Genomic DNA, 13,589 nt, shown 5'->3' with positions numbered 1-13,589 from the left:
ATGGGGTTGCACTAAAAATTCAAATCAACTAATCATCTAACGCTGTCAAAACAAAATTCTTCGATTAATTATCATTGCCTATCGCTAGCTAACCAACGAAGACTTGCACATTGACCTGGAAACACGAAAGAAGACTACTGAATCATACTAACGTGGAAGCAATACAACTACTATACAACGCCCAGTATATCAGAAGATTGAAGCGAACCAAACCATACGAACTTATATAAAGTATATACATTTAGTGTAAACTATAGCTTAAGTTATTATAATTTTATAATTGAGGAATACATATTGATGTATTTATCTCGCATTCGTCTTGCTTGTGAATTAATCCAAGTACAAATGAAATATAGCAATAATTTAATTTATAATTAAGATTGTACTAAGCATATGTAATGGTAATCAAAATGTTATGTTATCAAAAAAAAATTCTTCGTTGGAACATTAATGAACAACTTGTTCGGAATTTTTCAACATCCACAACATCAGTATACTATAAAGTGAACTAAAACACACAATAGCAGTACGAAAAAAGCTGTAAAAAGCTAATAGACGTAATTTTGTGCATCGATTAAAAGCAATTAAGCTTCAAAAGCGGGTACTATGCAGTCTGTTAAGCATAGCGGTGGCAGCGTTATTGCTTGTTAATACTTTGGTAATAATACAATGATTTAAATTGATAGAAAATTGGATGAGAAGGCTATCTGAAAATACTGCACCAAAATGCAATTTCTTCCGGAGTTTAATTAGCCAAATTTTTAGACATGGTCCTAAATATTCTCAATTTGTCAATATTTCATTCAAAATTACGTCAGGGATTGCTAGAGCAAAAAAAAACGAAGAAATTTTGCAAATAATAGAAAGGCCATCGTAATCGCCAGACCTGTCTCCTATCGAGGTGGTATAGGATGAACTATAACCATCGAGGAGAATACTTACAAAGCGATTGAGAGATTGGGAGAAGAAATCAGTAAAATTTGTGAACAAATAATAAGGGTGGGTTTTGTTAAGATATATCATAATTTTTGTTGTTGTTGTTTGTTTTCTTTTTATTTTTTAAACAAATAAATATTTAAGCAGTCATATAGGCTGCCATTTACATCACATTATTTCAAATATTAATTGTTCCTTTAAAAAAAATTATTCTTTGCAGAAATAACATTAATTTCGAATATAGTAAATATATAAAAACATAATGAATTAGTTTTTCAAAACTAGTCGTCAAGCCCATTATAACATTGAAGCTAGAGTAATAAAATATGTTGGAGGTCACTAAAATATCCACACAACGTTAATTTAATACCGAAAACACCATCCAAGAAAAGAATGATATAAATTTTATTATGCAAAACAATTTTGTCGCAGGAATTAAGTTAAAGATAAAAATTTACGACCACACAAAATATCAGGGAAATTGAAACTTGTTTGTCAAAAATTAATTAAATCAACATGCAAACAAAACAATATTTGATGATGAATATCCAGTTGAATTATGTAAAGAGTCATTGAGTAGGAGAATACGAAAAGCTTTTATGATTTATAGAAATGCGTAAAATGGGTTAACGAAATGTCACTAATGACGCCCTCGGGCAATAAAACTACATCCATCGCGTCCAATGTAAAGAAACAGATACAGACGGTTTCGTGTGAAACAATTGTTTTGCACACCGCCATGTTTGAAACCAACTCAGACTCAGAATTATCCCATTATTTGAATATCTACAAATTATTCTTTATGAATCGTTGTGATTTTATCTCGTTATTTGAATATGTGGTAGAATTTCAATGTAATGAGTTCTGGGAATGGTAATTTAGGTTTCTTTCATGTTTTGTAAAGCAATTTTATTTATATATATTCCAAACAGTTATTAGTAAAATTATATTATAAAACTGAATAACGAAAAAGCACCAGGTTGCGGTAAGATAGTATCAGAAATGCTGCAAGAATACGTCAGAAAGATTACTAGTGAACATTTACAATATTGTATGGAAAAGGGCAGAAATCTCACAAGTTTAAGAAGTAGAATTTGTTGTTTATAAGTTCGTGTTCGAGGTTGGTTCGTTTCAATCTTCTAACATCCTGCACGCTATCCAGCAGTTGTATTGCTTCCACGTTAGTATGATTTAGTAATCTTCTTTCGTGTTTTAAAGTGAAATCTTGGATAACTTCGCAAATCCATTTTATTTCCAGGTCGTCGTGCAGTTCTTCGTTGGTTACGTAGCGATAGGCATTGGTAATTAATCGAATAATTTTGTTTTGACAGCGTTGGATGACTAGTTGATTTCAATTTTTAGTGCAACCCCGTATTTCCACCCTATAGGTCCAAATTCGCTTTATGACTGATAAACTTGATTGATTGATCTCTTTGATTTTAGGCCAAGTTAACAGTATCTTGCGACTAACCAGTATAGTTGCTTTAATTTAAGTATAATCTGCTCTGCTTTTTGTCTGCCATAATGTTCCCAATTTAACCTAACATCGATGTATATGCCGTATTTAGCTGATTGTTCTTGAGGAATCTTTTGTGAAAAATTAATATGCACAGATTTGGTGCTATTAAGCTGCATTTTCCAATCTTTGAACCATTTATAGACCTTGTTGACTACTACTTGTACTTTTTCTACAGCCTTATTCATTGATGATGGCGAATGTAAATGCGTTAAAATAATTCACAATTCTTATAAATATTTTTTTATAACATCTTTATTAGATACACTTAGTACAATCTTAATTATTATTATTATTGTTACAATTAATTTATTACTACTTTTCCTATGTGTTTGGATTAATTAACAAGCAAAACGAGTACGAGAAAATACATCAGTATGTATTCCTCAATATTCTTATAAATATAAACCACTACTAATCAAATTATTGATCACATTTTAATTTTAGATAATGACTCTTAAACATTTAATTAGACGTACATAGGTACTGAAAAAAAATTAATAAGTGTGATAAATAAATAGGTCTAGAAATAGTATACATATCTCAGATAATATTGCTTTTATATCGTTGCATATAAATACTGGCATTTGAATTAAGCCAAAAGTCAGACTAATTTTAAGATAACAATTTATTGGAGTACAGGACGGACTTATTTTAAAAATCTTAATAACATAAACTTTCACCCAAATATTGATAAGAAAAAATGTAATAGATATCACACTAATTAGTAGTAATATAAGATAAATATGAATAATATTATCATCTCTGACATGAAATCCACCGACAGATATGACCAGCCTAACGGGACATTAAAAAAAATTTAATTACATCTTTTACGTATAGTTTATTTCATTTTATGTTTCCTTTGAATATTTTTGGCAGAATAATATTTTATTGCTTATAGGGGGTTGCACTAAAGCATCAAACTGAGTATGAACTCAACAAAACAAATATTTTCGATTAACTGCCAATGCTTATCGTTACGTAAATCAAACTCAAATGAATTTATGAAGTTACCCAAGATTACGCCTTAAATCATAAAATAAACTTATTAAATCACACCAACGCGGAAACAATATAGCATCACTACATAGTATAAAACAAAGTCGCCTTTTCTGTCCCTATATCCCTATGTGCGCTTAAATCTTTAAAACTACGCAACGGATTTTGATGCGGTTTTTTTCAATAGATAGAGTGATTCAAGAGCAAGGTGTATATGTATAATACATGCATAATATACTAAGGCAACATTGCTAAGTTTAGAGGTTTCTAACGTGATGTCGTAAATTAACCTATTTTTTTAGGCTTATTTAGCAATTAGCAAAAACGCTGCCTAACCCTACGAGTTAGATCAAATTAATGTACTACAGTATTGTACACCATAAAAAGGTCTACAAAAAAGTCCGCGATGGTATATGTTTATCTTTTAGGGATAACCCACATTAACCATTTTTATTGTTTACTTTTTACGTGAGAAAATGGCTTATTTACGAAGCTATTTTAAGCAATACGGCATTAATCCTTATCGAATTAAGTACCTTAAATACAGTGTGCAATTAATATAGATCAATATGGTTCCTTACAGCATGTAAATTAAACAAATATTTTCGGAGATATTACAAATTTAAAATTTGCGTTTAAAAATGTGTAATGTAATAAAAATTGTATGAATTTAGATATTCCAAAGATAGCAGGAAATCTTCATAGTAAGTGTAGGGGAAGAGGAATTGTTTTACTCCAAATTTAATGCGTGCAGGCCAAGGGCAGTAATGAATGAACCAAAAATACTGGATCGATTTTAATCATGTTTTCATTGAGTGACATAGGCATATATATTTTATGCCCGTGCAAAGTCGGAGCGGGCCGCTATGTTTTTATATACAACGTTCATATTTTTTCTGTAGTGTATTTAATTTAGTATCAGCATTGCACCCGTGCGAAGCCGGGGCGGGTCGCTAGTAAGCAATAAACCACACAAACTTGTATAGTGTTTAAATGTTACTTTCAACTTTAGCCTAAGTAGTGCAATTTAATTTTAATTTGGGATATGCATAGGGGTTAATTTGTAAATTAAGATTGTATCTAATATTACAGGTTGTCGAAATACTAATTCTATAGAGAATATGAAGATGGAAATCGAAGTTGAATTTATATTAAAATAATTTTACTGACACATAATGTGAACATCTGCACGACACAACTGATGCTATCAGATATAACACCCATCGACTTATTTCACATTTCAAAACTCGTTACCACTTTGAAGCACTCATATTCAGCTTATAGAAAATATAAAATAGATATAGAAGTGATTATTGAACCTTAGATTACAAAAAATGTTCATTTCCAAAATTTTATTGATACAGCAACTATGTAGGATATAATAACCGTGATGCATTATTTGGGTCGTGAGTCGTTATTATATAATAATAATCGCGTTTCAAAATAAGATATTTAAAAATACGACAGATACATATCTAATATTTCAATACTAAAAAAATTAAACAAATTATTCCCATATATCACTGGACTGAAATATTAATAAAATACGTTGGAAGAACACTTTGGAAGTCGTCCAAGCACGAGGTTTATTTCACGTGAGTTTTTAAATCCAGGAAAATTTGGTATTTTTAATAATAACCAGCATGCAATAATAGTAGGTTTGATTAACAATTTCTACTTATTTCAGTCGTTGAAACATGGCTAATAAATGCGCAATGCAGTTCTTATGATTTTATTTATACGAAATTACTTATAAATCTTATTTTTATATTGTGATGATGTAATCTTTTTAGTTTTTTTTTCACAGTAAATTTATTTAATACAACATAAATACGTGCTTATGGTGATTATATATCAAATAAAAAGATTTGTATCAAAACAAATTTATCAAAGATAGTTCAAATTAATCAAAATTATTTTTTAAACATTATTGTTTTTAATTGATATTAAATGCGCGATGAATTTTTTTTCTCTTCGAACTTTTTTCAATTTCTATCCTTCAGATAGTTGTGAGTGTATAAACCTTTTTCTATACATGATTTAAAGTCTCCTTTTACCAAATAGGTGTTTATCTTCACTGGACCTACAGTTTAAGATGGGCTCCGAACCACGGTCCTCAGCATTAAGGCGAGCGACCAACTTAGAAATCATCTCAGAAGACATCCGGTCTTACCCAGCCTGGTTACTGGCGTGACTAGGATCATTTTCCTTGTCGGATTTTGGACTCTTGGCTAGGCTAATCACACATGTTAAACAATCACAAACATAAATGTACGACCATGCCCCAGCAAGATTCTAACCCGCGACTATCGCAACACTAAGTGGACCGTCCAGTCGCCTTTACCACCGCCAGCCAATCCGGCGTATAGAGCTTTTAGTTACAAATCAATACGTCGATATTGAAAACCTAAAGTTCTTGTATCAAACTTTTGTTCAATCATAATCAGCAAAAATGTTTTTGATGAAAATAGGACTGGTGTGGAAAAGGTTCGATCCGAAAACCTAGGGTTTTTGAAGGAGATTATCGAACCTTTGTTTTAAGGTTTCCATTAGAGGAACTGTCAAGCAGGTCAGCGAGATCAGCCTGTCTCATCAGCGAGATGTCGAAACACTTTGTAGTCCATTTCACTGATTTTTTGTTTGAACTGTATAAACAGGTGCATTATCTTGATGAAAAGAAATGCTTTGACTGTAAACCGAGTATTTTTTATTTGTTTTTGTATCGAATAATGATCTGAGTTTATTGTTTCGCCATTTTGGAGGTTATCCATGAAAAAACTTTCTTTTGCATCCCAAGAAACTCACTCCTTGCCGATTTCTACTTTCAGTATATTGTTATTATTATCTATTATAATCTATAATTAATAGTGTCATTGATAAGTTCGTGATACTGTCTCGTGATCGTTAAAATAAAAATCACTTGTCTAAACGTTTGTTGTATAACCTCGATTGTTACATATTTTTGAATGAGCACAACCTTCACTAAAATCGGTACATGAGAAATCAATATCAAGGTCAATTTATGTTCAGTTCATCCAACACTTATTAAAATACTAATACATTAGCAAAGTGGAAGGTTTTAATTTTGTTTATACAAGAAATTTACTAGAGAAATTCCGAATTATCTGTGTCATGTCAAACTACAAACTATTTCAAGAAATTAATTGTTTCGGCGGAAGTCCTAGTCAAGGGCAGACCTAGAAGTTAAATAGATAATTGAAATGTTTTAACTAGATTTAGCACGCACGCATGTATGATTGACATTGAATGTTTTTATTATAAAGGAAATAGACATGAACACGATTATTGATTCTAAAGCAATATAGTCACTAATTCTACAATTTTTGAAACGGTAATTACAACAAAATAACTTTCACTCTGATCTGTGTCTATAATGAGACATTTAATATTCACTGATATGGATTAAATTGGCTATACAGCTCAAACAGAGATAATTAGTATTGCGATAAATAAAATACGTTCTAAATTTCTCTTGAACTTTTAGTATATAATTATTGCCTTTGGAAGGTGGTTAAATAATGAAATTTAATCATCCAAGGTAACAAAACTCTTCGTTCCATTGGATAAAATGGAGAGTAGGCCAAAGCAGTTAGCGAGAAGGCGGAATTACTTGCGGATAGCTTACTTAATCCAAATAGATATGAAAATAGATTTATAAACCCATTAACTCCAAAGGACCCTCCAAGATAGTATCAAAAGGAGAAGAATTATATGAATGTCCTAAATAATCTAGGAGAAATATTTATAATTGGTGATGATGTCAATATGACAAATACAAGATTGGGTTCTAGAATGACGACTTTATGAACTTCATAAAGCAGCTGCCGAGCCAAGATTTAGTTACATGTCAACTGGAAAACCAACTTATCTGATCTAGAAAAAAACCCAGAACCGTTAGATTTCTTGATAGTTAGAAACATAACGTCCAACTATAACAGATCAATTGAGAAGTCCCCGGCTTACCATAGTAAAACACATTTTTTGCCAATTTTTTGTTTTATTCGACATAATTCCCTTCAAGGGTCATACACTGATTATAGCGACCCCCTAACTTTTCGATACCATTTTTGTAGTACGATTTGTACTTTGCTTCAAAATATGCCTGAATGCGACCGTTTTTTCGGCGATTTCGTCCTTCAAACGGTCCAATAACGCTATGTAATAGTCGCTCTTGATGGTCCTTACTTTTTCAAGGTAATCAATGAAAATTATTCCATGCGCATCCCAAAATACAGACGCCATAACCTTGCCAGCCGACTGTTGCGTTTTCCCACGCTTTGGAGCGGGTTCATTGTGTGCAGTCCATTCGGATAACTGTCGATTAGACTTCCGAGTGAAATGATGGAGCCATATTTCATCCATTGTCACATATCAACGCAAAAACTGGGGTTTATTGTACTTGATCATCTTCACCGCCTTCGGTGCTCATTCCACCACGTCTAAACTGAGCATACCAATCCTTGATGGTTGATTTTCCTGTGCAGTTTCCGGAAACTCGGCATCAAACCAAGTTTTTGCTTCAACTCTATTTTTTCCCTTCAAATAGCAATATTTTATCAACACGAGAAATTCGTTTTAATTTTTTTTTACAATAACAAAAGTTGCTTCATTCTAAATACAACTAATGATCCCACTGCTGTCAAATTTATACAAGCATCTTTTGAGGATTAGTTGTTATTGTTGTTATAAGTTGTTATAAGAGGCTTATGTGGAATTGGGCAAGCACCAATAAAGAAAAAGCGGACGCTGATCATCTAGAAAAAACCGTCAAGCCAAACGAAACTGATATTCACTATAATTTGCAGGAAAAATCGACGATTCAAGTAGTTACACTGAAAGAAGTAACCATAGTTATCAAAGTTGACATTAATCCAAAGAATTCACCAGGCAATGACTTAATAACATGATAATTGCTGCAAAAACTGGCAAGAAAGTAAATTATAACTTGATCAATGCAGAATTTTGCCTAAAACATGTCGCAGACGTTTGGAAAATGGCTGAAATTATCATTAAAAGCTTCACTGCTACTAATAATATCTAAGGTATTTAAAAAACTCCCGTTGAAAAGAATAAAACCGATTATAGATAGAACAAATCTAATACCTACACATCAGTTCGGGTTTATTAACAAACATTCAACTGACCATGTTTATATAATAACAGATGTAATTGAAAACATAAAAACAACCATTTAAACTGAGTCTGACCCTTCAGTTTGGATTTAGAAACATTCGTACAACAACTACATCGTAGACATGGTCCAAGCCTTTGATAACATATGGCATGACGGCATTGGTTATAAGTTGGCAAACAAATTATCTACCTAATTCTCAAATTCTACGTTTCTAATCGTGACTCCAAAACAAGATACAGTGACACTACCTATATAGATTTCACATTGAAAAAATATTACCTACCAGTGGGATAATTGCCTATTCTAGTGGTAAAAATACAAACTACTTTATTTTAACGTAAAGAAAATATAAACTCGTCCTTTTTTCACAACCAGTGTCAGATTCAGTCGTGAAATATAACATATATAATTAAATTCTACTAGGCTAGAATATTTATTCTTAATAAAAAATGCATCACAATTTAGTTATTGATAATTATTAATTGTAATTATTGATTGATTTGAATGTTTTGTGGGTCTGTAAAAAGGAATGGAATTTTTCTATGGAATGGATATTTAATATAATTATAATTCATGATAATAATATAATATCATTATAATAATATAATTCATGACATAATTAAAAATGTTCACACAATAACTACTGGAGCTTTTTTAAATAAAGTACATGCTTTATTTATTATTGAACAGAATTATTTTTATTTAACAAAAATCAAGAGAGTAATCGAAATATTACCTATTATTGCCATAAAATCAGTGGAAAGTATTTTACTATTTATCATTCACAATTTTAAACTTTCTACCTTATTACATTAAGAATCTTGAAAAATATCGTTCCAAAATCTTGCTATATTAATATACAATATATTGTTATTCACAAGCAAACTACCAAAAAAATCATAAGAGCCAGAACGTTGAAAGTCAGTCGAATGAAACTAGTAGAACCAACAATAATAAGTAAAGGTGCACGACTGAAAAACGTTAGTAAATAGTAACAAAATTAGTCGAACCGAAAATAGCGATTGAAAACAGTCGATAGTGAAAAGTAGTCAATTACTAAACAGTCGATAGTCGATTTCAGTCGATAGTTCCCAACACTAATTAATAGTTAGTTACACAGTTAAGCAAAACCGGTGATTAGTTATTATAGCTACTGTGCACAGAAAAACTGTACCGTAATCCATTTAATTGTAGTAATGATATATCTGTTAAAATTCACCTTGGACGGTCGCACGTGCTTAAAAAAATACTGAAATATATAATTCCTAGAATTGATATAAAGCAACTTTGCATAAAAACAATGAAGCTATGTCGATTTCAATAGAAAATTAATTAAAATTTGTGCATTGCAACTATTATATTACGCGTTTGAAATATGTGAGTTTCGTAAAAAAGCTATTTACTTTTAATTAATTTATAAGAAACGTTAAAACATTCTGACTAAAATACCAAATCTTTTTGACGATTTGTAATACAGCAATAGAACTCTACGAATCGATCATTTTGACGGGTTTGTATTCATTAAATCACATTAAATTGTTTATTGGAAGACGTTTTTACTTGACCGAAGCGGATAAGTCTACACGACTATGTCCAAAAAACGAAGAAATATTGTGAGATTAAATGAAAACGTAGAAATTTACTTGCGTGCTTAATTCTGATAGTATTATTGAGTTATTCTGTTTATATAGGCGCTAATGATAGAACACTAGAAGTTGCATTGTTGACATTCATTACTGTTGTTATTTGATTGAACAACACAGCCTCAAAAGTTAGCGCGTTTGAAGCCCATCATACATTTTAGCTACATCGTACTTACGGTAATGCTGCTTTGTCGTAATCCAATTGTTATTTTCGGTTTGGACGATATAAAAGTGGCGATTTTGATATCAATAACAAAAAACAGCCTGCGAACTATAACAATTCCAAGACAAAGTCTGAAATATCTTTTAGATACTGTAACAGTTGATTGATCGCCGTTCAGAGGTAACAATGTAACATACAACGTGGGGCAAAAGTCCCGCTACTATTTTGATTGCCTATGACTTTGCTCAAAAAAAAGATAAGTAAATTTGGTTTTCATAAAAAGTTTATTTGGTGTTTACATTTTTTTTTTTCATTATAATTGAAACATTATATCGGCTAAATGGTGACCGCGATTCGCTATGCAACTTTCGGTTCCTTTTAAGACACTTTTCATGACATCCTGCAACAGCGGAGGCTGGATTTCTTCAATTTGGTGACGAATATTGTCTTATTTACATGAACTTTTGATTTTAAAAACCCCACAAGAGAAAGTCTGATGCTGTTAAATCCGGAGATCTGGCTGGCCATTCTCCACTTCGCGAAATTAGTCTTCGTGAAAAAACGTCATTCAATAATTGAATTATTGAACAAGCTGTGTGTGCTGTGGCCCCATCTTCATTTCGAATCATGTCTTGATACCGTTCAGCATTAACAGTAACTGTAACACCTTGCTCATTTTCAAAAAATAGGGACCAAAGATGTTTCCTGAATTAATTGAGGATTCTGTATTGTCTGTTTATTAACGTGGCCACTGAGAAGAAAATGGGCTTCATGGCTCATTATCAATTTAGACGAAAAATCTTCACTTGCATCAGGCAGCCTTAGGATTGCATTACTGTACTCAACCCGTTAATCAGGATCTCTTGGTAGCAATTTTTGGACTAACTGAATTTTGTGCGGGAATATTTTCAAATCAGTTTTCAAAATTCGCCTTAAATTGCGTGCAGAAATGTGCAACTGAAAACCACGTCTCCGAATTGATGTTTCTAGAAATTGTCAGCGTTACGAGACGTCGGTTGTCTTCCAGGTCTGCTTTCGTACCGAACTGTCGAAAATTCGCATGTAAATGGTGGTTTTGTGAGGCACTGAACGATTAGAATATTTTTGACGCAATTTCCGCTGAGTGGAAATAATGGAAAGATAATTTTCAATAAATATTGTCACTATTTCTGCTTGTTCTTGTGGCGTATATTTATCCATAATAAAATTTGGACGTCTACACAACACAATGGTTAAAGCAAAACTGAACTAAACGTCACATCACCAAGATGACGCGCAATCAAAATGGTAGCGCAGCTTTTGCCCCACCTGTTATAACGAAAATGACATTCAGGAATCTCTATAAATTCAAACCTCAATAAATTGACTGAGAATGCGAACGTTCTATGGACTTTTACATGTGTATGGCTTCATTGAATAAATATTACTAGAAATATGCGCCTTTAAATCTATCTATTATAAAAAGTCGAAATAACTTTTCCCTTGCTTTATATTTGTGGATTTAAATTATCATGGATCTCTATTTACTCTATGTAAAAATATAATATCCAATTACATCGAACGGTAGTCCAAGAAAATATATTTTAGACTACTTTATCATAAATTCATGTAATTGCACCAGTAATGAATTTTGTAGGTATCAGATTATTCCCAAGAAATATTTATGAAAATGTCTAAAAGTTAAGGTCATTTTTTTACAGTAATTTCAATTCCTTTTTTCTGTTGGTATGGTAATTGAAGTTATCAAGGAAACGGAACCTTAGTTGAAACCTAATTTATTCGAATATCAGATGATTTGCAATATAAGAAAAATAAAGTCTTTTAACGTTTTATCATTATAGGATGAGGATAACATGGAAAAAAATTGCCAATTTTTTCTAAATTTATTTTTTAATATATTCAATATTGCGCAACAACATATCATTAATATTCATTAAGACAGACTATGACTAATTATATCCCGAAACTAATGGGATCACTGTTTACGGTCTTTAACCATCTCTTAATAATTTACGTTAAATTATTTAATCCCAGAAATGAAAGGCGGTAAGTGCACGGCACCACCAGCATTAATTTCCATTTAAAAAATACTTTGGTTGTGATGATTCATCAACGGAATTTTGTATTTAAAAAATCCGGCACAGGAATTATTATTTTATTTCATGAATAATTTCTTAATTGGAATTTATAGATTGTTTGCAACTTGTTATTTAGTATCTCTATAGTATATAAGAGAAATGTTCTAGTATTGAAATTATTTTTTAAGACTTAAACTCAATTTTTACCCATTTTGTTATGCACTATAATTGTTTTTAAATAACATGTACAATCCAAATTGTTAAGAAAGAGAACAGCTACACCTATGAATTGGCAGTGAAGTGAACCGAAGAAACATTGAAGACTTCTGGAGTTTTTATTCCACATTGCTTTCATTTCCCATCTCCAACTCTTTTCTTACATAATAAACCGTGCGTATATTGAATAAGTCAAAAAATAGATGGAAAATTCGGATATCTCACAGTTTCATAACGTTGCCTTTATAGAATTTTATAGAATATATCAAAAAATTTACACATTTCCATGGATTTTTTATATACTGCACAAATTACAGCCAAAACACTTTAAAATGTATAGTTACTATCATTTATCACAATTTAGCGTAATACCTACCTACACCTATTTATCTTTTTATAATATTATTTTAACTACTACCAACTGATAATTTTGAAGTTAGTACGAGCAACAAATTAGATTTGTTTTGTTCGTAATTTAATTTTGTGTATATGTAACAATATTATAATATTATTTTTGTATCGTTTGGGCTCGGCACCGTCTTCAGACTGATCAGTAGTTGGTAGTAGTTAAAATAATATTGTAAATAAATAGGTCGGTTTAGGTAGGTATCAAGCTAAATTGTGTGTATATAGTAGAATATAAAATACGAGTAGCAGATAGGTTAAATAAGATTTTTATTTTTATTTAATTATTACAACGATTATTATGAACATATTTTATTTTTAAACCGTTTTTTTTTCTTTGTTAAAAATTTAAGTTTGATTATTTTTTACTTTTTAGTGAGTTCATTATTTCTTTTTTGAAGTCCGTTCAATTTTTTTGTTAAAAATATTTTATTAAAATGCATCAACGACCCAAAATTAAAAAATCTAAAATATC

General features: G+C 31.1%; 1 protein-coding gene across 3 annotated transcripts in view; it reads left to right on the top strand.

Moving 5' to 3' along the window:
• Nucleotides 1–13,589, top strand: part of LOC143201165 (hypoxia-inducible factor 1-alpha) — a 377,382-nt gene that overhangs the window by 115,380 nt on the left and 248,413 nt on the right. The window lies entirely within an intron of this gene.

This window comes from Rhynchophorus ferrugineus, unplaced genomic scaffold (genome assembly GCF_030347505.1).
Source record: "Rhynchophorus ferrugineus isolate W39M unplaced genomic scaffold, kcgeb_rfMv2 rfM8, whole genome shotgun sequence".
Lineage (NCBI taxonomy): Eukaryota > Metazoa > Arthropoda > Insecta > Coleoptera > Curculionidae > Rhynchophorus > Rhynchophorus ferrugineus.
Note: the sequence above shows the minus strand (reverse complement) of the source record. Positions and strands in the feature narration are given on the sequence as shown.